The sequence below is a fragment of the Triturus cristatus genome, chromosome 3_2 (assembly GCF_964204655.1).
Source record: "Triturus cristatus chromosome 3_2, aTriCri1.1, whole genome shotgun sequence".
Classification (NCBI taxonomy): Eukaryota; Metazoa; Chordata; class Amphibia; order Caudata; family Salamandridae; genus Triturus; species Triturus cristatus.
Window position 1 is genome coordinate 853,183,899 of NC_140584.1, and position 26,128 is coordinate 853,210,026.

The following is a 26,128-nucleotide window of genomic DNA, read 5'->3' on the forward strand; positions in this document are numbered from 1 at the left end:
CTTAACTCACCCGCAGCCAGGAAACATGGTATATCCCGCTGATCTATCCACATCCAGAAATAGTGCTAGTTCTCACTGCACATACCTCCCTGTCCCCTCTATCCCGCCTGGAGAGGTGTGAGGATAAACAAACATCACAGGGGAGAGGCCCGCTGCTCCGGCTCCGGGCCGGGGCCCCCCGCAGCGCTTCTCCTCGCCTTCCATGGCTTTCCCCTACTCATCTTGACTTTATCTCCTGTCGACTGCGGGAGGGGGTGTGGTGGTGGAAGTGGGAGGCCATGAGGCAGCAAGGGGCGTGGCGCGTCTGCGTGTGACACAATGACGGGGCACTGGAGCAGGAACCATTTTCGAGGGGGAGGTGTGAGGGGAAGGGCAAGGAAGGGGTGAAGGTACCCGCTCCTGGGGGAACATGGGTACAGACAGTAGCTTGGGCAAACCCCGGTACATCCTCGAAATCTATACTTTCTAATGACTATCAGTTTGGTGCGAATACCACCTTAATTTGCACTATATTTACAACCTGAATACTAAGAAATAAAGCAAAATTGGTCAAAACCCTGGAAATTATTGCATCCAATTTTATACCAGCGCAAAACATGGAGATAACTGGTATTTCCTTCTGGTTTTACAGGGAGCAAAGCAAACTCATTTTGCTCCACTTTTCAAATGCGTTGAACAAGTCTACATAGGTGCCACATTCAGCTTGCTTTGTGAGCACTCGATAATCACACAGCAGAAAATACAGCACAAACTGTATTTTCTCTATTTGTGCCCTGGTGCAAACCCCATAATGGAATACGCCAATCAGCAGAAGTAAAACACAAGCATTTACAATGCAACGGTCTTGGCATTGTTAAAGTTAGAGCTATTGCCATTGCTCATGACAATGCCGTTTCTTTAAATGTTTTAAAAACAAAAAACATAAACAAAAATAATGTCATGAGCAATGCCAATAGCTCTAACTTTACCAATGCCGAGACCATTGCATTGTAAATGCTTGTTCATATTTTGCTGAGGCTCATGAATCGGACCTTCTTTAACTCTGCACGAGAAGTCGGGCGCGCATTGATTTCTTTTCCAAATTGACCTTTGCCCTTTGTCGCAAACAGAGTCGTAGATCCCTCTCTTTCAAAGTCACAACAAACCACTGTTTAACCCTGCTAACCATGCGCAAAAACTGATATTGTACGAAACTCGTCCGATTGGTTTGTAAAAGGATGTCAAAAAACAGAAAGGAACCCCACTGAATGCCTTAGAAAGCTATGCCTTTGGCATATTGACAGTCCGATTCTCTTTAATAATTAAGGACACTCCGACCCTCTATTATGGGGTCTATTTCGATCCTGTATTTTTTCCCGTACGACTCGTATCCGTATGTACATTTTTCCCGTACGGATCGTACTTCATGGGTCGGACGTGACTTGTACGATTCGTACGGAAAAAAATACGGATACGGATACGAGTCGTACGGGAAAAAAAAATACAGGATCGAAATAGACCCCATAATAGAGGGTCTGAGTGTCCTTAATTATTAAAGAGAATCGGACTGTCAATATGCCAAAGGCAGAACAGACTGCAGAAAAAATCAGAATACATTTAATATATAAGCAGATGTGAATGTGTGTTCACACAAACAAATTTGTATAAAAGAGGAGAACATTGCTCTCTCGTTTTCACAATAATGAGACCAGTGGCACAACACAAAACCATGGGTCTTCCCTGCCTAATATGTGGGTCCCCACAGCATCCCATATCTCAGATATTCATAGGCCTTCAAAGGAATGGGGCCTCCCTGAATATTGGGGGCTTCTTGCACCATGCCTCTAAATGGAATATATGGATTATATGCATAGGTTTTCCCAGGACAGCTCTGCCCTTTCTAATTGTTAAGAATGCGCTGCACGTTTTAACCACGTGTCCCCTTGAACCATAACAACTTTCTAAAGAGTGTTTACAAAACGTGGTGTACATGAAACATCTTAAACATGTGTATTGTAAAAATGTCCCTTTTGAAAACATGCCATCCATACATAAATACTTTTTTTCGGATATGCCGCTTAGCAATTAATGCACAAGGGTATGCACAGTCTGTAAGGTACAGACCAGCGCACAAATCGAGGAGAGGCACCCGAGCGGCCGTTGTGCATTACCACCAGTGTGCTAGCGAAAACAAGCATTTACAATGCAATGGTCTCGGCATTGGTAAAGTTAGAGCTATTGGCATTGCTCATGACATTATTTTTGTTTATGTTTTTTGTTTTTAAAACATTTAAAGAAACGGCATTGTCATGAGCAATGCCAATAGCTCTAACTTTAACAATGCCGAGACCGTTGCATTGTAAATGCTTGTTTTTAGACTGTACACAAACTCCCTGAAGGGGTCTAACACACTGAGCTATCCTACACGTAGTGCAATGTGTAATATGCGAGCGTCTCATGGATTTCCGCAGCAGGCACACGACCCACTGATCTGCCTTACTGAGTAGCCTATGGCGTTCAGCAGCATAGAAGACGGAGATCTGTACAGTAGGCACCTACAACACCCTGCTGGAAGTACTGAAACACGTGGTGTGCATGTGATAGGCTGATCTCATCGGCAGGCTCAGTCCGAGTTTGGAGCGCGAGAGTTACAGCAGATTAGACACAGAAAACGGAAGCAGGCGCCTAACCCGCGGAACTATAGCACCAGCTGATCGTGAACTCGGGTTGCAGTTTGAATAGTTATTTCCTCCTCTCTTTCAAGGGATTACATCGGTGATCCAGTCTGATGGGTCGGACAGCTCTAGTATTAGAAGCCAGAATTGTAAGAGTTCTGAAATGGATATGGAGCTAAATCCCACAACAATGTCAGGGAGTCTCTGACAGGGAGTTAGCCTACATTATTAAAAGCGCCCATCGAGACCACATATGACCCGTGTCACGGCCGTTAAAAGAACATTGGGTTGGTTACAGACAGAGATAAACCTCCTACAAATGGAGGCTAGAAAATAAAGAGTCCGTCCTTTCGCGCCTACAGTTCTACAGGCTATCTTTGAACCGGTGCGGGGTGGCAGATCTGAGGCTTAACTCACCCGCAGCCAGGAAACATGGTATATCCCGCTGATCTATCCACATCCAGAAATAGTGCTAGTTCTCACTGCACATACCTCCCTGTCCCCTCTATCCCGCCTGGAGAGGTGTGAGGATAAACAAACATCACAGGGGAGAGGCCCGCTGCTCCGGCTCCGGGCCGGGGCCCCCCGCAGCGCTTCTCCTCGCCTTCCATGGCTTTCCCCTACTCATCTTGACTTTATCTCCTGTCGACTGCGGGAGGGGGTGTGGTGGTGGAAGTGGGAGTATAAACACAACACGAAGGTCCTAAGTCAAAGCATAAACACAACGCCGCATGATGCTGTATGTGCAATCCCTTACATTTAAACTTAAAACATTATTGCATCACCAGGAAAAAAGATTAAAGGGTCTATCGGGCCACCCTTAATGGCGGAGCTTCGTCATATATGACCCTGAGGGATCAGAGGACGGGCCCCTACACTCGTGAGCCACCCGGCCCTACTGGGTGCCCGTCACGGTGATCCCTGTCAAAGGAAATCTCATACCACTGATGTGCATCCAAATAGTTCAAAAAGGAATAGAAAAAGTGCAGTGCAATAATGTGGTGGTGTACTAAAAATGACTACGTGGTCAAAAAAACAGTTTAATATGAATTGACCAGGTGTCATGTCTAAAAACCAAATAAGTCAAAAAATCTATATATGACTATTTCCCTGTCTTGGTCTGTCTAGGTCGACATGTTTCAGCCGATCTGGTTACTTCACCCGGCTTTCTTCAGGACCAGTTAGTTGATTAAAAAGAAGCTACTGCAGGATAAATTTGGTGAACAGTGATGTGAATCAAATTAAAGAAACTTATAAAAAGAGATGTGGTGTGGCCGAAGCCACCCTACCAGACTAGCATGATTGCGCTTAGCATTTGTGTAGTCACCTCTTCTTCTCTCCTGAAAAGAAAGGGTGGTAGGTTTCACACATAATTTGTGATGGGATTAGCATAGCAAAACATACAAGCATCAGCGACTCGTGTTCAGTAGTACCAATCCTGAATACTACTAACTTGAATATATGGCCACCAATTGGTCCACAAAGAGAACATTCTCTGGAAAAAATGCAAATTTCAACTCACCCAGCGTTCTGTGGGAGGAAAGCCTCACCTCACCCGGCAGATTGCTCGGTATCGGAGGCACCGCTCTGTTAAAATAGGAACACAAGAGGGCGGGTTGTGACAACATACACCAACACTCCAATGGTCCCTACATAAAGAATAACACTAACCAATCAACTCCTGACCCACAGGCCAACACACACAATGCCTGACAAAACTGTGCCATGCACTCAATTCAGCTTAGAGTCTGCTAAGTAGTAACAACTCCAGATGTATAGTTTAGACATATTGTAGATAAGTCCACAATGTTACATTTTTCTCAAATGCTCAGGTCATACAAATCAAAGTTGTAGAAGAGCAACAAAAATGAAGCGGTCAACATTGGTGTTGAATTAAATTAAAATTTGAAAAACATTGAAAAAACAGTCCTAGAGGTCCCAGATGACCCGAGGCCGATCATTACTGTTCACAATAACATGGCAAACTAAGTCAAAGCACCTTACCTATCCGTCGAGACCTCAAACTGGACCTCGAGCAGTCTGGGAGGTCCCGATCACTACGAAAACGGCCCCTTATATAGTGCCTACGACCAATTTACTTTCGCGCCACATCGCAGGTGTTGTGAATCCAATTGCCACAGGGGGAGTCTTCGCAGCACAGCGCATGTGCGAACATCGCGTCGCCACTCTCATTTCATAGTATAATGAAAACCGGGCATGCGTAGTGTAAATGATGGGGTGTGTCTCAGGGACCCATGAATAGTTTGCATTTACGCTACCACGCGGGTGTATAGTGAATTCAATTATCACAGGAGGAATCATCATGATACAGCGCATAAGCGAACACCGCTTCGCTACTCCCGTCTCTTAGTGTGAACTTAACAGGGCATGCGCAGTGTGAGACGTGCTGTGTGTCTCTCGGACACCGAAGTCTCATCTCACTGCGCATGCCTCAGCTTCCATATCATCGAGGACTGCACAGCAGCAACAATTACACACTTGTCACTGCTCCTGGCACATGCGCTCTAATACAAATGCAAAGTGTTGTACTACATCAGAAGAATAAGAGAAATAGCGTGTTCCATACGGACAAAGCAGAACAGTCACACAGGTCATGACTAAGTCCAGCGTTGAACAAAGGTACACATAATCGATATCAGGCAAATGTAAACACACTTGCCACTGCTACAGGCACATACGCTCTAGTACCCAAGTAATTAAAGTGTCAACACTATCCAGCACAACCAATTTATTCGAGTAGACTGGGTAGGTACCATCTCCTACAACTGACAGTCCGCGACATTCTATTTTTAGTGTGAAAGAACCTATTTTGTCATATACCACAATATGTCGACATGAGGCATAAGGCATCCTACCCCTTGTAATAAAGGTTGCTATCTTAGTGTATTAACAAGTTGGTACTGACACTAATGTGTAACTAGGAGACTAAGACTGCCTGGTATTCTCTCAAAAACGGTCGTGTAGGGTCTGTGTGGCAAAATGGCTATGTAAAGGGCAGTCATTGGCAGAGGGAGGGTATAGACCAAACGGGTCACCTAATGTCAGAGGTATGTGCAACTGTGTATCATACAGAGTCTGTGTGACAGAATAGCTGTGTATGGGGGACAAACCCCTCTCGTGGCTGATCACAAAGCAGAGTAAGGCAAGTCTGAATGTCTCGTAGACTCACACATGCTTAAGTAATCACCTTACGGTGAACCATGGGTCAGCATTCAAATAGACGTCCATGGAATACTGTCGTTGAGTCCATGTGTGTCCGTCCTCATTTTAAAAATCCATTTCTGTTCTTTGACGAATAGAAACTTAGAAACGTCGCTCACATGTGAGGGGATGAGCGGTCGTTCAAGCACAATCCATCTCATGTCGTCTGCTGTATGATGTTTAGCAAGGAAGTGGTCTGTCAGACAAGTGGACTGTTTTCTGCATCGGATAGTGCTCTTGTGCTCGCTGATGCGGAGCTTAATCTTCCTCGTTGTATGGCCAATGTAATGGAGAGAACAGGGACAAGTGATCATATAGATCAGGTTCTCTGAATTACAGTTCGTATGACTGTTCAGAATCCAGGGACGTGCCGTACCTACATCAACAGAAGTGGTTTTCGAGGTTTGAGGGCAGACACTACAAGACCCGCATGGGTAATGTCCCCTCACAGGTGGTAACGACCATAAGGTTTGATCGACCTGTCTGTGTTCGGTGCGTGGTCGTGTGTGAACTAGACTGTTGCGTAGACTAGGACCTTTCTTGAAAGCGAACAAAGGGGGGGGAATGTTCTCCGCAGCCACATTCAAAATGTGCCAGTGCTTCCCCCCCCTTTGTTCGCTTTCAAGAAAGGTCCTAGTCTACGCAACAGACTACAGGGGACATTACCCATGCGGGTCTTGTAGTGTCTGCCCTCAAACCTCGAAAACCACTTCTGTTGATGTAGGTACGGCACGTCCCTGGATTCTGAACAGTCATACGAACTGTAATTCAGAGAACCTGATCTATATGATCACTTGTCCCTGTTCTCTCCATTACATTGGCCATACAACGAGGAAGATTAAGCTCCGCATCAGCGAGCACAAGAGCACTATCCGATGCAGAAAACAGTCCACTTGTCTGACAGACCACTTCCTTGCTAAACATCATACAGCAGACGACATGAGATGGATTGTGCTTGAACGACCGCTCATCCCCTCACATGTGAGCGACGTTTCTAAGTTTCTATTCGTCAAAGAACAGAAATGGATTTTTAAAATGAGGACGGACACACATGGACTCAACGACAGTATTCCATGGACGTCTATTTGAATGCTGACCCATGGTTCACCGTAAGGTGATTACTTAAGCATGTGTGAGTCTACGAGACATTCAGACTTGCCTTACTCTGCTTTGTGATCAGCCACGAGAGGGGTTTGTCCCCCATACACAGCTATTCTGTCACACAGACTCTGTATGATACACAGTTGCACATACCTCTGACATTAGGTGACCCGTTTGGTCTATACCCTCCCTCTGCCAATGACTGCCCTTTACATAGCCATTTTGCCACACAGACCCTACACGACCGTTTTTGAGAGAATACCAGGCAGTCTTAGTCTCCTAGTTACACATTAGTGTCAGTACCAACTTGTTAATACACTAAGATAGCAACCTTTATTACAAGGGGTAGGATGCCTTATGCCTCATGTCGACATATTGTGGTATATGACAAAATAGGTTCTTTCACACTAAAAATAGAATGTCGCGGACTGTCAGTTGTAGGAGATGGTACCTACCCAGTCTACTCGAATAAATTGGTTGTGCTGGATAGTGTTGACACTTTAATTACTTGGGTACTAGAGCGTATGTGCCTGTAGCAGTGGCAAGTGTGTTTACATTTGCCTGATATCGATTATGTGTACCTTTGTTCAACGCTGGACTTAGTCATGACCTGTGTGACTGTTCTGCTTTGTCCGTATGGAACACGCTATTTCTCTTATTCTTCTGATGTAGTACAACACTTTGCATTTGTATTAGAGCGCATGTGCCAGGAGCAGTGACAAGTGTGTAATTGTTGCTGCTGTGCAGTCCTCGATGATATGGAAGCTGAGGCATGCGCAGTGAGATGAGACTTCGGTGTCCGAGAGACACACAGCACGTCTCACACTGCGCATGCCCTGTTAAGTTCACACTAAGAGACGGGAGTAGCGAAGCGGTGTTCGCTTATGCGCTGTATCATGATGATTCCTCCTGTGATAATTGAATTCACTATACACCCGCGTGGTAGCGTAAATGCAAACTATTCATGGGTCCCTGAGACACACCCCATCATTTACACTACGCATGCCCGGTTTTCATTATACTATGAAATGAGAGTGGCGACGCGATGTTCGCACATGCGCTGTGCTGCGAAGACTCCCCCTGTGGCAATTGGATTCACAACACCTGCGATGTGGCGCGAAAGTAAATTGGTCGTAGGCACTATATAAGGGGCCGTTTTCGTAGTGATCGGGACCTCCCAGACTGCTCGAGGTCCAGTTTGAGGTCTCGACGGATAGGTAAGGTGCTTTGACTTAGTTTGCCATGTTATTGTGAACAGTAATGATCGGCCTCGGGTCATCTGGGACCTCTAGGACTGTTTTTTCAATGTTTTTCAAATTTTAATTTAATTCAACACCAATGTTGACCGCTTCATTTTTGTTGCTCTTCTACAACTTTGATTTGTATGACCTGAGCATTTGAGAAAAATGTAACATTGTGGACTTATCTACAATATGTCTAAACTATACATCTGGAGTTGTTACTACTTAGCAGACTCTAAGCTGAATTGAGTGCATGGCACAGTTTTGTCAGGCATTGTGTGTGTTGGCCTGTGGGTCAGGAGTTGATTGGTTAGTGTTATTCTTTATGTAGGGACCATTGGAGTGTTGGTGTATGTTGTCACAACCCGCCCTCTTGTGTTCCTATTTTAACAGAGCGGTGCCTCCGATACCGAGCAATCTGCCGGGTGAGGTGAGGCTTTCCTCCCACAGAACGCTGGGTGAGTTGAAATTTGCATTTTTTCCAGAGAATGTTCTCTTTGTGGACCAATTGGTGGCCATATATTCAAGTTAGTAGTATTCAGGATTGGTACTACTGAACACGAGTCGCTGATGCTTGTATGTTTTGCTATGCTAATCCCATCACAAATTATGTGTGAAACCTACCACCCTTTCTTTTCAGGAGAGAAGAAGAGGTGACTACACAAATGCTAAGCGCAATCATGCTAGTCTGGTAGGGTGGCTTCGGCCACACCACATCTCTTTTTATAAGTTTCTTTAATTTGATTCACATCACTGTTCACCAAATTTATCCTGCAGTAGCTTCTTTTTAATCAACTAACTGGTCCTGAAGAAAGCCGGGTGAAGTAACCAGATCGGCTGAAACATGTCGACCTAGACAGACCAAGACAGGGAAATAGTCATATATAGATTTTTTGACTTATTTGGTTTTTAGACATGACACCTGGTCAATTCATATTAAACTGTTTTTTTGACCACGTAGTCATTTTTAGTACACCACCACATTATTGCACTGCACTTTTTCTATTCCTTTTTGAACTATTTGGATGCACATCAGTGGTATGAGATTTCCTTTGACAGGGATCACCGTGACGGGCACCCAGTAGGGCCGGGTGGCTCACGAGTGTAGGGGCCCGTCCTCTGATCCCTCAGGGTCATATATGACGAAGCTCCGCCATTAAGGGTGGCCCGATAGACCCTTTAATCTTTTTTCCTGGTGATGCAATAATGTTTTAAGTTTAAATGTAAGGGATTGCACATACAGCATCATGCGGCGTTGTGTTTATGCTTTGACTTAGGACCTTCGTGTTGTGTTTATAGTCTTACTTTGGGGACTGAAGGTAGTATAGTCGTTAAACTGGTCCCTATTAGACCCTTTTGTAGAGATTTTGTGTTATGGTGGAAGTGGGAGGCCATGAGGCAGCAAGGGGCGTGGCGCGTCTGCGTGTGACACAATGACGGGGCACTGGAGCAGGAACCATTTTCGAGGGGAAGGGCAAGGAAGGGGTGAAGGTACCCGCTCCTGGGGGAACATGGGTACAGACAGTAGCTTGGGCAAACCCCGGTACATCCTCGAAATCTATACTTTCTAATGACTATCAGTTTGGTGCGAATACCACCTTAATTTGCACTATATTTACAACCTGAATACTAAGAAATAAAGCAAAATTGGTCAAAACCCTGGAAATTATTGCATCCAATTTTATACCAGCGCAAAACATGGAGATAACTGGTATTTCCTTCTGGTTTTACAGGGAGCAAAGCAAACTCATTTTGCTCCACTTTTCAAATGCGTTGAACAAGTCTACATAGGTGCCACATTCAGCTTGCTTTGTGAGCACTCGATAATCACACAGCAGAAAATACAGCACAAACTGTATTTTCTCTATTTGTGCCCTGGTGCAAACCCCATAATGGAATACGCCAATCAGCAGAAGTAAAACACAAGCATTTACAATGCAACGGTCTCGGCATTGTTAAAGTTAGAGCTATTGCCATTGCTCATGACAATGCCGTTTCTTTAAATGTTTTAAAAACAAAAAACATAAACAAAAATAATGTCATGAGCAATGCCAATAGCTCTAACTTTACCAATGCCGAGACCATTGCATTGTAAATGCTTGTTCATATTTTGCTGAGGCTCATGAATCGGACCTTCTTTAACTCTGCACGAGAAGTCGGGCGCGCATTGATTTCTTTTCCAAATTGACCTTTGCCCTTTGTCGCAAACAGAGTCGTAGATCCCTCTCTTTCAAAGTCACAACAAACCACTGTTTAACCCTGCTAACCATGCGCAAAAACTGATATTGTACGAAACTCGTCCGATTGGTTTGTAAAAGGATGTCAAAAAACAGAAAGGAACCCCACTGAATGCCTTAGAAAGCTTCAGCCTGAGACTGCATTTCATTAGTCCTGGCTGGAAGCAGGGGGCGTTCTCCAGCAGTCAAAACTAAATTGGGTTCATCCACTTAATGTGTAACTAATCCGGTCTGCAGACACATGGGGTTTCCAAATCTGTCTTGTTTATGCACCACGGGAGAGAGCTTCACCTTACCGCAGGAAGCTGGAAAAGATGCGCTTCCTTTTCGTTTCACATTCCCCAGAATGTCCAAAGATTGACGGCCCATCCAGGACACTTTCATCGCACCAGAAGCAGACCGGGGCCTCCGCGTGGGTCACCCGGGAGGCACCGAGATAAACCCCCCTCCTGCTCTTTTCAGAAACCTAAGTCCATGAAATACCTCGGAATGAGAGATGCGCCGGAGGTATGTCAGAATGCTTTTCTGCGAATGTCTTTGTGCTGCGGGTATATCGGGAACGGAGCGCGCCTGCTTTAATTCCCTGTTAACGCCCTGCTGTTTTAGAGCGGAGCGGAGACTCCGGGTTACGGAATGAGCACGGACGCTGCCCATGACGCGGGTCCGTCACCTCAGCGGCCAAGCACAGAGCTCCTGCCGTACAGTAGGAGATCAGGTGAGGGAGCAACGCCGGGACACCACCGCCTTTCTCCGAGGCACAGCAGAAAATGCCTCGGAGAAAGGGAGCGTCCTTTTCGGATTGGGGGGCGTGTTTTGCTGTTGTCTCCTCCCTGAGACTTCTCGCAAAAAACACGCCCCCCGATCCGAAAAAGACGGGGCTTCAACGGAGTGACTGGACCTCTTCTCCAGTGGCTGGCCAGCATTTAAGAGGCCAGCCAATGGAGAACAGGGCAGAAGAGGGGCGGGTGCAAGCCCCTCTTCTCAATGACATTAAATCTCCGGACTTCCGGTCTGCCGACCGGATGGTCCCGAGACCTAAAAACAGGGGGAGCTGGGAGTCCATTGGAAGGAGACAGCGGCGGAGACAAAGGGGAGACAAATGTCCGAAGTCCGGCTAGGTCGGTGACGGTCAAAGCGGTGTGCCAGAGCCAATCTCCCCTATGGCGGTCGGTGCAGCTCCACCAGGAATCGGCCATGCGGTTCGGGCTCTGCCGGACTAGTATCAAGAATCAAAACGAGCAGGAGGAGCTGGGAGACCAAGTGGAAGGAGACAGCAGCGGAGAAAAGACAAGGCATGCTGTCGCTGTGAGTCATTTCACATAATTGTACACATTCATCTTGGTTGTTGGGTGCCATTGCTGGCATGGAATGTGAGTTTGTGAGCTGACACTTAGTCTACACACGTTGTTTTGATTGGTGTGTCTATTTTCGAGATGTGTGCATGCTTGGTGATGCTCACTTCTGCTGTGGTGTCATTGTACGCTGAGTGCATTGTCAGCCCGCATGTGTGGTGCTTGTCTGCACATGGCCGAGAGTGTTATTTTTTCACAGCACTGTTAGCCTCACCACATCTCTGTGTGTATGGGACACAACCACTAGTTTGCCCCAGAAGTGTTTGATGTGTTGGGAGCAGGGATCATACATGCTGTTTGTTATTTGCAGCTTTGACCATGATGACACTTACCTTTTGGTCACTGTGTTGAGGGGGGTTTGTCCCCATCACCACAATGCTCCACATCTGCTGCATTTTGTGAGCCCCCACTTAACTTCTGCTCTACACAGTGAGGGGGTGTTCTTTTTACATTGCCACAGTGCTATGGTGATCCTTGCCTTGTGTATGTCACACTCATGTGTTGGTCACACATGTGCTGTTACTTACATTGTATGCTAGTAGCCATAATCACTGTTATGTGCATTTGTCACAGACTACACACTGTTGTCATGATGTCATGGGGGATGTATGTTGCTGACATACCTGATGTTTGAGTATGCTGGATGTGTTGCGCATCACCCATCCTATGGCTGAGGGTGGCAGGGGTGATGGGCAACAGGTCCCCTGTGAGTGGGGGTGGCAGGGGTGATGGGCAACATAGTCCCTATGGGTGGGGGTGACAGTAGTGATGAGCAACAGGTCCCCTGTGAGTGGGGGTGGCAGGGGTGATAGGCAACATAGTCCATATGGGTGGGGGTGGCAGTAGTGATGGGCAACAGGTCCACTGTGAGTGGGGGTGGCAGTAGTGATGAGCAACAGGTCCCCTGTGAGTGGGGGTGGCAGGGGTGATGGGCAACATAGTCCCTATGGGTGGGGGTGGCAGTAGTGATGGGCAAAAGGTCCCCTGTGAGGGGGGGTGGCAGGGGTGATGGGCAACAAAAGCCCTGTGAGTGGGGGTGGCAGGGGTGATGGGCAACATAGTCCCTATGGGTGGGGGTGGCAGTAGTGATGAGCAACATGTCCCCTGTGAGTGGGGGTGGCAGGGGTGATGGGCAACATAATCCCTATGGGTGGGGGTGGCAGTAGTGATGGGCAACAGGTCCCCTGTGAGGGGGGGTGGCAGGGGTGATGGGCAACAGGTCCCCTGTGAGTGGGGGTGGCAGGTGTGATGGGCAACATAGTCCCTATGGGTGGGGGTGGCAGTAGTGATGGGCAACAGGTCCCCTGTGAGTGGGGGTGGCAGGGGTGATGGGCAACATAAACACTATGGGTGGGGGTGGCAGTAGTGATGGGCAACAGGTCCCCTGTGAGTGCGGGTGGCAGGGATGATGGGCAACATAAGCCCTGTGAGTGGGGGTGGCAGGGGTGATGGGCAACATAGTCCCTATGGGTGGGGGTGGCAGGGGTGATGGGCAACATAGTCCCTATGGGTGGGGGTGGCAGTAGTGATGAGCAACAGGTCCCCTGTGAGTGGGGGTGGCAGGTGTGATGGGCAACATAAGCCCTGTGAGTGGGGGTGGCAGGGGTGATGGGCAACATAGTCCCTATGGGTGGGGGTGGCAGTAGTGATGAGCAACAGGTCCCCTGTGAGTGGGGGTGGCAGGGGTGATGGGCAACATAGTCCCTATGGGTGGGGGTGGCAGTAGTGATGAGCAACAGGTTCCCTTTGAGTGGGGGTGGCAGGGGTGATGGGCAATATAGTCCCTATGGGTGGGGGTGGCAGTAGTGATGGGCAACAGGCCCCCTATGGGTGGGGGTGTTAGTGGTGCTGGCCATGCAACCCCTATGGTGGGCTGTTGTTAGTGGCCAGGATGTGGATCCCCTGTGTGTGTGCCATTTTGCGTGTACGTGTCGTTTGTTTGTGTTGTAGGTGTCTGACTTACCATCTGCGCCGTCAGTCCCTGATCCGGTCATATATGTAGAGTACTGGTATGACCTGTGCGATGGGATTCATGATGTGTTCGTGTCGTACACGCTGCTTGTTGCTCTGTCTCGTACCCGCTGCAAGCTGGTCCGTCTCGTAGCCGTGTATTGATTAGTGGCGCGAATCGTAGCTGATATGCTTGTTTTCCGGATGCTGTGATGTGCCGTACGTGATGACCCATCCGGCGCGTAGGAAGTACGCATCGTACTTGTCATGCCGGAAACTGCTGTGGATACTGCTTCCGGGCGACACGGTTCCTCTTTGGGAGTTACGGCTCGGACGGAGAATGGGGCTTGATTCACAGCCTACGTGTTTGTCGTGTTTTTGGCAGTTATGCGCATCGTACTTACTCTACAGGACGGACTGGCTCCGGGTACGTGTCGGTCGCAGGGTAAGGCTACGGACAGCTGTCCGACCGGCCATCGGAATCGGCCCCTTAGAAGAATTTCTGGCAAAAAACAGGCAATGTTATCCTATGGAGGAAAGTTTGGTTATCAGAAAATCACAGTTGTAATTGCTTTGTAGGATCAGTGCTGGGCACAAAGATCCAGCACTGGGATCTCTCCTGATAACAGGTGAGTAATTTCGTTTTCGTTGATCGGGCGATTTTAAGTGACTATTTTAAAGATTCAAAACTCGACACTGAGGGGCCAATTCTGATTCCGGCCGCAAAACGTACCGATCGACAGGGACCCGGAATGGAGACCGACTGACACGGACCAGCGCCGTGCGGCCCGTGCAGTACGATGCAACGCGTGTGAATTACAACCGACACGTACGGAATACAAGCCGTATGACCAAGCCGTAGGGAAAACAGTGATTCGTCCGGAAAATGGACGCGATTCACACCGACTGACACGTACCAGGAATGAACACGACCGACACGTACCCATGATGTCCGATCCACGCAGTACGATGCAATGCGTGTAAACCCAGACCGACTCGCAAGGAGCCCAAGCCGCATGACCGACACGCACAGAAAATAGGGACCTCAAGCAATAGAGATCTCCGCGACCGACGTGTATGAAACACAGAAGAAAGTCAGCGTGAACGACCCGGAGAAGCCTGCATGAGCCAACATCAGCGTCCGTCTTGGTCAGAAGAACGTCTCCTTCATGCCTAGAAAACCTAAAGGAAAAATTACAAAAAAAGGACCAAACAAGCAATGACAAAGTCAATAAATATCAGAAAAAAAAACCTGGAACAAAGACACACACAAAAGTCAACCTATATAAAGGACATCAATCACTACCATGATCCTTTGAAAATAGCAGACAACAGCCAGCAGAAAACATCCTTCACACAGCAACCACAGACACACTCACAACTAACCCATCACACAACTTTTACACCATTAGCACCTCACCAAAAGCACCCACACATACAGCTAGGAAAACCAACACTAACCCACTCTCACTTACACCCTCACACACACATCACTCACCACCACCACCCATCACCATGCCCCCAAAGAAGAATCTAAAGTTCACAGATGATGAGTTAGAAGTGCTGGTAGACGAGATCATCAGAGTAGAGCCACATTTATTTGGTACATTGGTCCAAAGGACCCCCATGTCACAGACAAACCAAGATGTGGGCGAGGAATGTGGACAAGGTGAACGCACAAGCACCAACGTTGGGCACAAAGGACGATATCCAGAACAGGTGGTGTGACGTGTGCAGGAGGGTCAAGAAACTCATCGAGAAAGATCACGCCTTGAGTCAGCGCACTGGCGGTGGCCCTCCTGCCAAACCCGTATACTTCAGGACCTGGGAGTAGAAGGTGCGGGACATCCTACCACCAAAGAGCGTCCATGGTCTAGCAGACATACCAGAGCCTGGTGAGTGCACAAACAACATACTCAATATTGTGTGGCGAGGGGACAGCGAAACCATGAACCGTTAGCAAAGCCACAGTAACCAATAGATAATCATCCCCAGATGTGTATGCTAGTCAGACAAACACAATACCTGCCATCTCATAGTGACTTGGAACTGTGTCATGACATGTACCAACCTACAAACAAATAGAGCAAGGCAGTGGCACAAAGCCAAATAAACACTGCCAGACATTATGCCACCACAAACACACTACCTCACAGTGCAGCTGACTGACAGGAAGGAATAGTGGGTATGCAGGTGAAGTGAGTGTATCCAAAAGCATGATGTGGTTTGTAGTCACAGATAATGCTCCCCCTGCAAATTGGCCCATCAAGACCTCTCTGACAGGGAGTGGAAAATTACTGACAAGATGGCTGACACTGGGTCCTGCTGTGGGGAGCACAAGGCCCTGGTAGGGCTTGTGCGCCAATCAGAAGCAGGACACCACTGACTGACATCCTGAAAGACAACTTGCACGTCCTCCAATAGAAGCACGTTTCATGGTGGGATGTCTGGCCGGGTGGGAAGGAGGACTGACAGCTCTGACCATACTTACCAGCATGTGGAGACACACCCCCCCCCTCAAGACAAACTCCACACAACTCACCGTGTAGAATGCATTGACCGTAGTGAAATATCAGCCAAAGATACACCATACCGGGTGCTGCTGTGTGAAGCACAGGGGCTCTCTTTGGACTTGTAGCCAAACAAACACAAGGACTTCACAGTCAGCCATCTTGCCATTGCTGTCACACCCCCTCACAGGGAAGCAGAGTCAAAAGGAAGGAAGTATGGGCATGCTGGGAAAGAGGGTGTAGCCAAGAGCATGATGGGAGTTGCAGTCACAGACATTCCCCACCCACCCACATGGCCCACCAAGCGCACACTGAACCATGCTCGCCTCACAGGGAGTGGGAATGGACTGACAAGATGTCTGACACTGGGCTCTGTTGTGGGGAGCACGAGGCCATGCTGGGAACTAGGCATCAACAAATACCAGGACTGCACAGTCAGCCATCTTGCCATTGCTGTCACACTCCCTCACAGGGAAGCAGTCAAAAGGAAGGAAGTATGGGCATGCTGGGAAGGAGGGTGTAGCCAAGAGCATGATGGGAGTTGCAGTCACAGACATTCCCCACCCACCCACATTGCCCAGGAAGCTCACACTGAACCATGCTCGCCTCACAGGGAGTGTGAATGGACTGACAAGATGTCTGACACTGGGCTCTGTTGTTAGGAGCACAAGGCCCTGCTAGGAACTGGGCACCAACAAACACCAGGACTGCACAGTCAGCCATCTTGCCATTGCTGTCACACCCCTCACAGGGAAGCAGAGTCAAAAGGAAGGAAGTATGGGCATGCTGGAAAGGAGGGTGTATCCAAGAGCATGATGGGAGTTGCAGTCACAGACATTCCCCACCCACCCACATGGCCCAGCAATCTCACACTGAACCATGCTCGCCTCACAGGGAGTGGGAATGGACTGACAAGATGTCTGACACTGGGCCTGAGAAATGATGTAGCTGACAATCACACATATGCACTGGCCAAACAAAACCCAGTCGCACACACAGCCATTGCAACCATATGTTCAAACTCATTGTCTGGGGATGCAGTGTCCAGGGGTGCCCCCTGGCCGGCCTGGGCAGGTGACAAGTGTGGAGAGCCATATATGGTACATTACACAAAACACACAGGAACTCACATATACATCATTGACAGGGGACATCTGACAGTGAATGGAATGGACACACCAATATAGCCGACACCATAGCATGGTCTCATTCATACTCGGTGCTGTTGTGAGCTGCATTCCACTCCTGCATCATGCTGAAACATATGCATCCTTCACACAACACACCACTCACTGTCATAGACAATGTAGACACAGGTCTAACCTGGACTGCATTGGAGGAGACATGCTACTCACAGCAGACAAACTGCAACACACACACCTCCGGCCCTCACTGTCATGAGCATTGAGTGCTACCTTGCCCAATCCATGTCACCATGGAGAACATTGACAAGTCAAATCACATATGCACGTACAAAACTCCGCACCAGACTCATTAACGATGGTGACATCATCACTTGTATGAAATGAGATGGGAACTAGGAACACTGTAAAAAACCCCTTCCTCCAAAGAGATCACAGGCATACCGGACTGTGACCATGTCGTACCAATACACCAATGTGGCACACAAAGACTAGCAAAATCTGCTACCACACATGCCCCAATCTTACAACATATCGTCAGTGGAATAGCACGTATGTCCTAATTAAAGCTCACATGTGTACAGGGATGACCCACCTGTGTCAGCAACGTGATGGCCCTTGAGTAGTAATGGTCATGTACAGACAAATCTATACATGAGCTGGGCATGCACACACTTCAACAGGTACATTGAAATGTTTCATTTTGGCTGGGCAATGTGCAACAACAATATCAATCTCTGTCCGTGACAACCCTAGACAAAGCAGTGTACAGGCAGGCATCCGGACGTACAGTAGAAAATGTCATGTATGTGAACCATTGATGCCTGTAGAAACATAACTTACATTGTGTGTCTCTTCCAAACACAGGTGGTGCTGGGGACACAACTGTACCAAATGAACAGGAGTCCCTGTCCCAGACTCTGGTGGACCCTCAGCTCTTTGGTGTGGATCCGTCTCTGTCCTCTTCGGATGACGACAAACAACCTGACACCTCCGGTGTGAGTCATTGTGCAGCACCAGCAGCACCAATATCTGCACCCCCTGTACCCACGCCTCCAGCATCTGGAAACAGACAGGGCACCCCCGCCAACACGGACAGACCAAGGCCACAGAACACCGACAGCACAGGCACACAGGACCCCCAGGAATCTACTGACAACACCACCAGCAACACCACCCAAGGGGTCCCAGTGTCACCTGTGCGTGCCGCCGCAGGTCCTGCCCGTGTGGATAGGGGTGCTGAGAGGGGTGGGAGGCAGAGGGCACGCCTTGCAGAGGGGTCTTAACTGCATGATGACCCCCCAACTGGCACGCATCATAGATAGCACCGGAGGATTTGGCGAGGTAGTGGGGATCCTCAAGGACATGCAACAGGAGCAGGCTGCCCACCATGCCCGCATGGAGGCAAAGTGGGATGCACTTACTGCGGTGCATCGGGACATACTTGTATGATCACCCCCTAAGTGCTGGGCAGCTGGGAAAATGCTTGGGCACCACTGTGCCTTTTGAGCCCTCTTCTGGGCTCTGGAATGCCCCACGACAATGTGGGAGACTCGTGGGGTCTAAACAAATGATGGGGCCAACGTTGGAGCCTCACAGGGCTCTGAACATGACATGCCCCCCCAAGGGTTGGAGCCTTCTACGCTCATAAAAACAATGTTGGCCCCGTCGTTGGAGTGCACTAGAGCCCTAAACAACCAATGCTGCTTACATTGGAGCCTTCTAGGCTCTTTAAACAATGTGCCCCGTTGGAGCCTTCTCGGGGCTCTATGAATAATTGTGCCCGTTTAAGCGTCGGCGTCCCGCTCGGGGGACTCAGCAAGATATCAGGCCCTAGCGTTGGAGCGGCCCCCCCCCTCACTCACCGGGGATCGGCAGGACTCCTCTCCTGGGACTTCTCGGGGCTCCTCCTGATGCCGCGGACTCTGCAGCCACATGCAAGGCTCTCACCGGCGCGGAAGCCCCGCCAGCCACTGCGGCACTCCTCGCTCCTTCGAGCGACGTCCAGCGCGGGGTGGGCTCCCGCCTGGACTCTTCTTCCGGGTCAGGCCCCGCCCATGACCAGGGCTTCCCGGACGGCTTCCGGGTCACCGCGGGCAGCGCGGCAGCCCTGACGGTCCTGTGTGGTTTTCGCTACCGGCACCAGTACGGGGTAGGCTCCCGTTTAACTTTACAATGAGTCCCTGGCGGGGTGGGCACCCACTAGGGGTATTCAGATGGTGGCGGGGTGGGCACCCGCTTTTACGACAAAGTTACTCCATGAGGCGGCAATAACGCGGGGTAGGCACCCGTAGTTTAAACACCAAAACAAGTGGGGTGGGCACCCGCCAACGATCACGGCAATGCGGGGTGGCACCCGCGACAAGGAATACAACGGCAGGGTGGGCTCCCGCCGGAAACACAGGGATGTGGGGGAATCCTCTACACCGGGGATTCCCTGTGTATGAGGAGCAGCTCAGCGCTGCAGATGCAACATAGAAGCGCCCTCAGGGTGCTGGAGGCACAGTCACCAGCCCTTTCCTTAAAAAGCGCTCCCAGGGGTACAGTGAAAGGTCCAGGAACAAAGTTCTTCCAGGATTAAGGTCCTTCAGGAGGTAGGGGGCAAGGGCTGGGCCCAGGGGCCAGCTCACAGGGCCCTCCAGGCAGGGAGGCAGTCCCAAGTGGCGGTCTCTCCTGGCACCCAGCAGCAGCAGCAGGCCCCCCAGTTAGGATCAGCAAAGAACATTTTGTAAGGGGTCACAACCCCTTTTTGTACACATGTTACCTTTGTCTCAAGGTGCAGGGAAAAGGCGAACCAGTTACAACTGGTTCCTGAGCACTTTGTTTTGCTCAGCCCCTCTCCCTATTCACAGAACAGGCCAGGGTCATCAGTCGCACCACAGGGGGCAGAGCCAGCATTGTGTGGTGAAAGCCCAGCCCTATTCAGGTCCTAGGTGTACTCCTCCCACCCATCTGGCTGCTGATCTCCCCATTCACCACTGGGTGACTCCTCCTGACTCTGGGGATTCCCTAGCCCATCACATGACCTCAGCCAGCCAATCGCCAGACAAGGCACTTGTCTCACACTGCACACAGAAATGCCAACTTCTAGAAGTGGCACTTCCACACTAGGTACATTGACGCCGCACACATCATCGCGCAGCATTTCATCACACGAGTCCGCACATACCAAACTCGCACCTGCACTCCCCACGCATCAGGAACGACCAGGGACACATACATTCCCCCATGCATTCCTATGGGAGGACAGGCCAACCTCACTACACGCACGCACTTTACCCTGGGACACAGTGGTAGAGTGCGCAGAAGCCCAAAATCACTAACACCAGGTCACAATAAAAAGCAAAAGGTTTCAGGGGTGAACCTGCCAGAAGGGCCAAGTCCAACAGTTTGCGACATACCACCAGTAGTAGCCACATTGTATTGGAAGGTACCAGTAGCAAAGAAATGCAGGGTTGCCATCAGCTTCACCTCTGGGGTCAGTGCTGTAGGGTATGTCCGGCCAGGTAGCAGATGTGGCCCCAACTGCTCTGCCAACTCCTCAATCAGTGGCCTGGTGAAGCGGTACCATCTTATGCAGTCGCGTTCCTGCATGGTTTCAAGGTCTGGGAACGGTCTATGGACAGCTGGTGGCCTGCAGAACAGAGATGCACAAAGGAAGATTGTCGGTTCATCCACCCATGTGGCTATGACCAAGCAAAATATCACATGATACATCATGACAAAACACAATGTACTGAGGTGTGTGCTGTTGGGCATGGACACATGTCACCTACATGCCCATCACCTCACATCTCAAGTCCACATGTCCACATAAGTCCCATGTAGTGCAATGGCCAATCATTGGGCTGTGTCACCCTACCTATGTACTGCTGTCACGTTACAAACACACACCACAGTGACAAGTAAGGCCTGATGTCTTCCAGGCATCACAGATCTTTGCCATGCAGATACCCAGGGTCCCTGTATTGCCACATGGAGACTGGCATGACATGGCGTATCATGTACACGCCACAAGGCAACCGTGAGTCCCACAGGTAGTGGCCACTGTTGTCTCTGCAGGCCCGACATGTACGTCTCGTAGACACACACAAAACATCAATGTTGATGCACAAACCACATGGATTAAGAGACTGTCACCCAATGGGCACATTTGATCAGCCACATCCGAGACACAACATGCACACAGACTGTGGGTGTACATCAGAATTGTGGCTACAGGTCTCACTGTGACGTACATGCCATCACCCCCAGGACTCAAGGTGTATGTGACATGTCCTAAACATATCCAACATGAAACTGTGTCCATGACTCATGCCCATAACTGTACAGTTGCACATCACAGTGGTAATGTGCACAACACACAAAGGATTCTGTCCCCATGGACACGTGCCACACAACAAACCAAATGTTGTCCCCCCCCCAAACACACAGGGAATGCAGCCTTACATGCCAGGGGACACTGTGTGGCCAATGCTATAGTGTGGTAGGTGTGTACCTAAATCCATGGCAAGTAATTGTGTGTTGAAGCCGTCAAATAGTCACACCAATGAGGTCCGAAGCGGATGACAATGCGTACGCATTGCACAGTTCAGGACCGAGCCGTGCGTACGCTTAGCCATTGACTGCAATGAGGTCTGACGCGGGTGACTATCTGCACGCATTGCACAGTTCAGGACCGAGCCGTGCGTACGCTTAGCCATTGACTGCAATGAGGTCTGACGCGGGTGACTATGCGTATGCATTGCACAGTTCAGGACTGAGCCGTGCGTACGCTTAGCCATTAACTGCAATGAGGTCCGACGCGGGTGACTATGCGTACGCATTGCACAGTTCAGGACCGAGCCGTGCGTACGCTTAGCCATTGACTGCAACGAGGTCCGACGCGGGTGACTATCATGCATACGCGTTGGGCAGGCATGGTCCGAGACCGGCGAACGCCTTGGCCATTGAATCGTATGGAGACGAGTGCATGTGTATTTTCAAACTACGCGTTGTACAGTCAGTGGACCGAGCCGGGCGCTGCCATTGGCTCTGGACTGTCATGGAGACGGATGCAGATTCAAAACTTGTACGAGTCGTGCGCTGGAAATTCAGTTGGATGCCTACAACAATGTTGCAATTACTAGGGTTTTAGGAAGGTGAAGATTTGAACGATGCGGAAGACGTGTACGAGTCGTACATTTCCATGGATTGGCCAGATTCATAGAATGCAACCGTGTTGGACCTATCACTTGGGACACATGGCACAGAGTCAGCCTCTGCAGCACAGATATAAGGCTGGCTGGCCCCCAGGGAGCTCACTTGCCTGCACTACATGCTACTGGACCACATCCCTGCTACCACTGCTGCTGTCTCTGCATTCTCTGGCTACTGCTATGGCATGTACTCTGGAGAGGTCCCCAGCCTTCACTGAGGAGGAGAGTCAGGCCCTGCTGGACGGGCTCCTTCCACAGTACAGCAAGCTGTATGGCAAACCAGGGGAGCAGGTGAGTGTGCAGTCCACAGCCTTCCTAATTGTGTATGTTGTCTGACTAGCAGTACTAGCAGTGTGCACACCAGTGGCAAGCATACTCACTGAGTACTTTCATCCCCCAAAGTGTGTAGGTACATGTAATGAACGTGTTCTGCAGCTAAAGTGCATTTGTGCAAGCTTCAACTTCCCAGGCATTGTTAACATGTCAGACAGGCTGGGCATTTGTCCTTTTCCATGGTTGCACTACCTGTGTAACTCATTTTCCTTGGTGATGACGACATGTATATACAACTGTGTGCAGCACAAATATGGGGCATGTGTGTTAATGGACTTTTAACTTTGTCATCCTCACAGGTTGATGGTCACCAGAAGCAGGAGATATGGCTGACCCCTGACCGCAGGAGGGGCGGACACCGGACCCTGACCCCCCACATGCACTGGATCCTGGCAGTGGTCTTACCGGACCTGGATGGGCAGCTGAAGGCCAGACAGCAGCAAGGAGAGGGTAAGTCCATGCCTGATCTGTGTACTATGTCTGACATGCTAATTGCAGTCTTTTGGCCTGGTCACACTTCCACATTATGTAGGTCTTGTAGTCCAATACTCATGTCCCTCAAATGTGTGATGCACCCTCCTCATCTGATCCACAGGTGTGGACCCTACAGTCTGTTGCTTGTGTCACTAGGGCACTTTGTCCCTGCAGTCAGCTATGCTTCAGCTTCCGGACAGCATCTGTTACCGTGACTCTGTTGTGTGTTTCATGGGTGGGTCAATTGTTTATACAATGCCTGAGATCTGACATGTGATCTGTGTGTGCCCTTGATATGTGTTCCAATTGCTGGTCTGACTCGCCACATGTGGCTGGGGTATTTCAAACAAACACATGCAGCAGGGGACTCCAATTTGTGTGCCTCAGGAGTATGTATGTCAAGTGTGTCACACTTGCTTAGCCACCTGACTACTGTCCAGGACTAAACACTGTTTCACGTAGACCTAGGCAGTCATGCCTACTCAAGGGCATTTAGAAACAGTCTGTAATCCCACCCTGTGTATCAACTTACAGGTTGTGCTTAGTGACACGTGCCTTCAGGTGTCTGCCTCTGTGTCATTGTGGTGTGGCTTCCTGTTCCGTACAACTGTGGTGTTCATGAGTTTGAGGGTCAGCAGGACATCTGAGATGTGACTATGAGAGACAAGACCTGTGTGACATATAGGTGTGTGATCACTTGACAGTGCACAATGGTGTACGCAACTGTGCACTTCATGCAGCTGTGTTTCATGCACAGCAGACTGTGATGTGCTAATGTACAGGGAGTTGTGTTCGCAGAAACTCATAGGTCTGTTTTGTATGATGTGGGGTCTTCTGGGTCCGGGATATGTTGTTTGCAGGGGATGGGCAAGTACACTTGTCAGCTGCAGAGTTTGCTTTACCCATGAGCTATGATTGTGACACAGTGCATACTGTTGTTGTCTGGATGCCCTGCTCCTGTGACAGGAGACAGTGTTGACTGACTTCCCAGGCATGCCAGTGCCATGGCATTTAACTTGCTATGAGTGATCCTGCATTGTGTTCAAATGTGCTCCATGCACCCCATTGTGACATTGACTATCAGGACATGAGAACATCATAGTTTGTGTTGCTGGCATGCATCACAAGCATGTGAAATGAGACTCTTCCCATCCCTTCATCCTGACACCTGTACTGAGTCAGTGCCAAGAGATGTGATGTGTGTATAGTGACATACTCCTACATGTTCACTTGCATGTCCAACAAATGTGTAGGTGGTGCATGTCGGCACATTGGTGTATTAGCATCCAACATGCAACAGACATATGTGTGCAAGTCCAGGAGGGATATGAGTGCCATGGTTGATGGTGAGACTGACAATTATCTTATTCTAAACAGTGTGAGCACTTTGAGCAGTGTTCACCTGATGATACCAGGGCTTGCCCTGTGATGTGATGTACTCACTGTGGTGTGTGCAGTCAGTGCAGGTGACTGATGTTGTTCTCTTTTTTCCTAATTCTATCCAGATACATCCACGGCCACAGGAGGGGACAGCTCCACGGACCAGGAGGAGCCACAGAAGCCTGTGTGGGATAGAAGGCGAGGAGTCGGAGGGACACAGTGGCACGGAGGGCGAGTGGAGCCACACCGAGGAGTCCTCAGCACCATTCACCCCAGGTGAGGGCCACAGCAGCTCTGAGGATGACTCCCTTGTGGAGGCGGGTGTCAGCAGCCACCAAACCCCAGCTAGTGAGGCTGTCCCCGCCACCGCCCCCATCACCACCATCACCACCCTCCCATCAGCTCCCATCCCAGAGGTCCGTGGTGGTTCCCATGTTCGGGAGCATGTCTCCTTTGTGCCAGGCACCGCACCCCCTGCCCCTGTGTCCCCTGCTGCCCTGAGTGAGGAGTCTGTGGACTTGCTTCGACAGATCCATGTAGGGCAGACATCAATGCTGAGTGTCCTTCATGCACACACCAGTCTGTTGACAAAACTGGTGTCATTCATGGAGGGCATTTCATCGGGCATGTCTGCCCTACAGAGGACCAATCAGTCCGTGGCCTCCTCCCTGATGGCAGCAGTGTCCCTCGTCCAACAGTCCCGCACCCCTCCTGCCCCTGCACCACCCACGATTCCTAGCAACCTACCTGTCTCAAGCACACACACACCTGCACATTCTCACAAACCCACAGACACGGGCAGCACACAAACACCCAAACCAAGGGCTAGACGTGCACACAAGCAAGCGCAGGGGACTGATACCACACTCACAGGGGATGGTTTGCAGACACACACACAGTCATCCACAACCACTCCGTAGTCCTACGATACCTCTCCCTCCCAGCCCCCTTCCCTTGCCTAACCTGCAACCCCATCTCAACAGAAGCTCGTCCTCTGTGACCTTGGCCTCTTCCCCACCGACCCAGCAGATCCATCTTACAAGGGGAACAGGAAGTCCCCACACACAGAGGGGAGTGCACCTCACACCCAGACACCCTCCCCCAGGCGCAGTCAGACTGAGGCCCCCACCCGCAAGTCCCCCCGGAAGATCAAGACCCCACCCCGCAGCTCCACAACAAAGTCTCCATCCTCCATCCCCCAGGCCACCACTCCAGAGGTTCCCCCGCCACACCCTGCCCCAGGTTCCCCCACCCACAGATACACAATCCCCAAAATGCTGAGGCCCTTCCCCCCTACCACTTGCTCTTCCACCCCCGGTCAGACAGTTTGTGCC